General features: G+C 40.1%; 1 pseudogene across 1 annotated transcript; it reads left to right on the forward strand.

The window, feature by feature from the left end:
• Window positions 1–1,503: 1,503 nt before the first annotated feature.
• LOC308435735 (nucleolus and neural progenitor protein-like) lies at window positions 1,504–3,916 on the forward strand (annotated as a pseudogene). Its single transcript has 3 exons — window positions 1,504–1,552; window positions 1,741–2,792; window positions 3,392–3,916. The product of its transcript is annotated as a nucleolus and neural progenitor protein-like (transcript).
• The last annotated feature ends 1,738 nt before the right edge of the window (window positions 3,917–5,654 follow it).

The raw sequence follows: 5,654 nt of genomic DNA on the forward strand, positions 1-5,654 counted from the left end.
GGCTAAAAATAGCCATAGGTCCTGACAGAACATTTATTGTGTTCTCTCTCTCCCCCCTCTCCCTCTCCCTCTCTCTTTTTCTTCATCTCTGTCTCTGTCTCCTTCCTTTTTTTTTAAGTTGTAGGGTCTCTAATACTAAAGAATACTACTGAATACCTGTCTTTGAGAGGTTGAATATAAAGGCAGAGATTTGTAATTCTAGCATCCAGAATGCTGAGGCAGGAGGATTATTATACAACTCTTTTTCTGAAAGATTTTGGAGTCAAAAATTTTTTTTTTTGAGGAATAAGAGTTAGAGTATGTGTATAGGCAGACAAATTCAGGGTGGAATTATATGAATCCACACATTTTACACTTACCTGAAGGTAGTTGGGGTTATGCATGAGGCAACCGGGGAAATAGTAGTTTTATAGCAGCTATTTTGATATAGACACATGTTTGTCTCACATATCTTACATTTGCATATCAGACACTTCAGTTTTGATTCATAACAGTAGCAAAATTACATTTATGAAGTAGCAACAAATTATTGTATGGCTAGGGGTCACCAAAGTCTGAGACACTGTATGAAAGTGCCATCACATTAGGAAGGTTGACAGCAACTGTTCTATGTGGTATAAATGCCTTTTGTAGTTAGATGTCCTTGAAGGCACTGCCAGATTGTTCCTACTGCACTGGAATTTTAGACTCTAGGACTCTTTGCCAGTGGTCACACATGAACCCCAGTGAATATTATAATAAGATGGGAAGAAAACTCGCAAATCTGTCTTGGTTCTAAAGGAACTGAACAATAAAATTCATTCACAGGTATTTCCAGTGGTTTGTCTTAGATGGATCTAGTTCTCATAACATTGAAAGTCATTATTATCCATCATTCAGGTTGTCTGGCTAGATCATTATAAAATAACATAAAATACATGCATTTTACATCTACATTATTTTGCTATTATTTGTTTAAACATTACTCATAAAAAGTAACTTATGCTAATAGTCTATTTAGAAAGAATACAAACTCTTGACATAAATTGCACTTAACTAGCAAGAAATTTATTTCAGCTCAGTTGAAGGAAGGCAACATAATTCGAACCTTGAACATGGCGCTCCATTAGCCTGTTCTCTCTCATAGATACAAAGAAGAGACCACATGGAGGTAACCGACCCAGAGGAAGAGTCATGCTTGTGTGTCGGTAGAATCCTGGCTAATGAGGATTTCTCCATGCAGGTTATCTTTCAGGATCATACAGTTTGGTTTCTAAGAACCATCGCTAAGGCTAACCATCAAAATCTGATCTGTTCTCCTGTGGCATAAACTTCTTGAAGTTTTTTTTCCCCTTCAGAACAATTTCTATGATACACTATAAGTAACGTAATTTAAAATATTCTGATGAGCCTGGGTAGTGTGGCGTGAGCGGTACTGGGAAGATGCTGGGCTGCGGCGTTCCTTAGCTGGGACAGGAAAACACGGCTAGGCTCGGCCTGGCGTGTGCATCCCGTAACCCCCAAATGCTGCCGGGATCCTGTGCTGTCCCCAAGGATCAGGGCTGTCATCCAAGTACCCTGTACCGCGGCCTCTGACTTTTGGCTTGTCTATAAAATATGGACCTCATTTTCCACTTATCGGGTGAGGGCTTTACTCGGGTCTCTCGGTTCTTCTCAAGGGGAAAAAATATCCGAAACATTTATAGCAGTTTGTTTAGAAAACGAGGACTGGCAAAGAGATGTGGGTGGTAGCTCCGTGAGATGTCTGCATTGCAGCTGTCATTAAAGGGTGCCACCTCGTCACGCCGTCAATGAAGAGCCAGACCTTTGATGCGGAGGGCGATGTGTTGTACTTGGTTCTCTACAGCAATCATAACAGGCTGGGCCGACACGAGCCCCGTTTGGCCCTCAGACAGGTAGAACAGTGCCTGAAGCCTTTGAAACACATGAATTTGGAGGGCTCAGTGGCAGACTTGTCACACTTGTCAGCCAACAAAACCCAGGCTGGAGTTACCAAAAACCGTGTCATCCCCAGCCAGCCAGTGACGGAGGTGGTGCTGAAGGTGTTGGGAGGCTGCAAGATATCACGTGCTTGTTGGAATGCTGCTACAAGGCATTTCTGTTGACTGTGAAGCACTTAGGTCTACAGGAATTCATTATTTTGAACCTTGTGATGGTTGGGCTTGTGAGCAGGTTATGGGTTCTTCATAAAGGACTTTTGAGAAGGCTGATTTCTTTAAATGAGCCATTGCTTGGTTTGCATGAGGAGATCCCGTGCCTTACTTCAAAGATTTTGTCTTCCCCTCCAACATCACTCACTTTTAAGGCTCATATTACCTTGAAGTCTTTAAGGGAAAAACACCTGTGGCTTTTGCTCCTAGAGGAGTAACTAAGCTGTTAAATAAACTGTTTTTTATGAATGAGCAACTACCAAAGACCAATGAAGACACCTTAGATAAATTTCCCAAACCATGTGAACAATTGAAAAGCAATGCACAGAGCAGTGTGGACCTGGGACAGCCAGTGAAAGTATGCAAGAGAACCAGAAAAGAAAAGCCATTGGGATTGGATGTGAGAACTTTCTGCACAGGACTTTGAAACAAAGCTACTCAGGCGGCCAAACAAGAGTTTGAATATTCTCAATCCAAACTGAAGACAACCAGATTTTGCTCTCAGGAACTGAGAACTAACTCACTGGGCTAACAATACTGTACAAAGAATCCGAATGACCAAGATGTTCTCCCAACTTTCTGAAGAAATTGAAATGGCAATTGTGTGGTCCCGGAGCAAAAAGCTCAAGGCTCAGGCCACATGTCTGGGCAACAAACTTCTTCTTCTTCTTCTTTTTACAACTTTATTTTTAAAAACAAAGATAAAGATTTTAAGCATTTATGCAAAAAAAGTATGAGAACACATTTTTGTCAGTACTTGATTATTTTTAAAGGTTTGATAGTGTGCATTAAGATCTTACTAGTGACAATGAGCATAAAGTACATGTAAAATAAGATGTAACCTGGAAATAGTCAAAGTTTTCTTAGTGTGAAAAGATTAAGCATAATGGTTTTTCATTTTCTTTCTTTTTTTGGCTTTTGTTTTTTCTTGAACTTCACACAATCTGTGAGTTGTTTCTGGGGTATTCAGAGCTTTCTGGGGTTAGCATTCCACTATCAGTGACTGCATATTATGTCTGTTCTTTTGTGACTGGGTTATCTCACTCAGGATGATATTCTCTAAATGCAGCCATTTTCTTAAGAATTTGGTTAAGTCATTGTTTCTAATAGGTGAGTAGTACTCCATTGTGTAAATGTACCACAATTTTTGTATCCATTCATCTACTGAAGGACATCTGGGTTCTTTCCAGCTTCTGGCTATTATAAATAGGGCTGCTATGAACATTGGGGTGCATGTGTCCTTGTTGGCAACAAACTTCTTAAGAGCAATAGGCTTAGACATGTGGAATCTCAAGGTCACAGTTTGCCATAGAAGCTATGGTGCATGAAAACATCTCTTTGCAACTGCCTTCTCCAAGGCTCCAGTATCAGCACTTCAAAACACCCTCCCAGACACAGAAGATCAGAGTGTAAGGATTCTATCAAGACAGAGAAACCCTCAGAGAAAGTTACAGTCAACTCTTTTACAGGAATCCAGCAGGTTCCTGAAGGGACTCTGAAGATCACTAGGGACAGCAGTGTTAGAGGAGATGCTCGGGTGGGACAGTTCAGAGGTCAGATGTCTATCCTAATGGAAAGCAGGTCTTGAGAAAACTTGTAAAGTCTGCCCTAAAAACAAAGAGGATGGGGATCCATGAGAATCTTACCGGGGGTAGTGGAATGAAAGTGGCGTGTGGACGAAGAGACAGATGTACACACAATGTGCACCAGACACTGCTGAAGAGGCAGCTGACATTGACAGTATTTTTGCTTTGATGGGAGTTTAGAAGTACTTCCATGAGGTCCAGTGTTCTGCTATTTTAAGGAGTGTGGCTAAGATCTGGAGACACTGCTTAGGCTGAGAGCTGCTCCTGCAATATTCCATAGGAGTGCATTCCAGGTTAAACGTTCACAGCAGCGTGTGTAAGTTAAAGTATTCTGATGAAACCTTTGCTTCCATGCTCTGCACCATCTTGTTTCAGTCCTTAGTGCTCTGCAGTAGCTCTACCACAAGTTCACCTTTATTTATCCAACTGATAATTGACCAGCTTATCAGCTTTGGAAACTGACAAGTCTGTCAAGTTCACGCTTTAGGAAAAAAAACAAAGTTAATAGCCCAGAAGTAGAACCCATACTGGAAGAACACATGAGAAGCTGAGTAGATTGAGAAAAAGTGAAGAAAAATACCAGGGAGTTATTTAAAAATAACTTTTCCATGAAAGGTGGGATAGATGGATGTGGGAGAAAAGAGGTAGAAATAAATTATCTTGAAAGAATCTGTCTACTTTGTGGTGTCATCGGCTTCTAGGACTTTGGAATTTGCTGTGAAATTCAAACGATGTGCTGATATGCGGGGATGGGTCTTGTTGTAGAAGTGTTGGAGATGATTTAAGTTGGTCATGATTCCTATGAATAAAGAAGAGTTTTTGTTGTTGTTGTTATGATGGAGATGCAGAAGGTGGCCAGATGTGTATAAGGTTCTTTCCAATAAGGTAACAGTACATGTTTTTAATAGACTTCTTGATATTCATCTGTTTCTCCATTGAACGTGATGAAATAAATGGTCCTTTATTGAACGTTATGCTTTTCCCCCACTACAATATGCACTGTATATGCTAGCAAGAAGTTATTACATATAGTTAACTCACACCATCAATTATTCATCCAAATTCCTGCAAAGTCCACTTAATTGAGAAAAGGTTTGTAGATTTTGTCAATGAAGTTCAAAACAAGAATGGTAGTGTTTATACCTCCCAACTGAAGCCAAGGGCGAAGATGGTATTTTCAGTCTAATTTCTTGACTGGGCTTTTAAGATCTAATTCTAGTTTATGTTCTGCTAGTGCTGTTTATTTACATTGTATAGGATATATAATTAATTTGAGTACCATAGATTATTTTGGGTACAGTGGCTTATACAAATTCAATCCAGAAAGGATGTCAAAGTGAGGATGAATCTATGCTATTATTTTTTTTACTGTTATTATGTCAGCATGGTCATCTGAATTTATACTTAGCCCATCTTCCAAACATGCAGAGAACAGACAGAGTGGGAATTGCCAAGGCCAGAAAGGTTTGTGAAATTAAGTGGTGTGTCTTCAGGACAGTGTGAGACTTGGGGGTTCCCTTAGGTGTTTGAGGTGTTTCAGTTACCTCAGGAAATGTAGCTATAGTCACTAGATGAGTGCACGTTGAAAGAATTTTGTCAGAATGTGAATTCTAGAGCAGAATCAATTGCCTTTCATTCCTTATCTCATCATAGTTTGAAACACCATGGCAATTTTACGTTCATTTTGATTGGGATATCAGAAGAGATAAAAAATCCATAGGTTTCCAGATGCTATTACCAGACTCCAAAGTCACAAATTGGGTAAAAGTTGCTGAGTTTTCTCTTCAGCAACTGAGCATGCTCCAGTGACAGCTTTGTTTTAATTGTCCATACTTAACAGGCAGAACTCTGGGAGGATGTTGTGGTAAAGGTGTCTTGTCCTTTGCTGACTGTGTGGCCTCCAAATGTCAGCTGTGTA

This window comes from Micromys minutus (assembly GCF_963924665.1).
Source record: "Micromys minutus genome assembly, chromosome: 23".
NCBI lineage: Eukaryota > Metazoa > Chordata > Mammalia > Rodentia > Muridae > Micromys > Micromys minutus.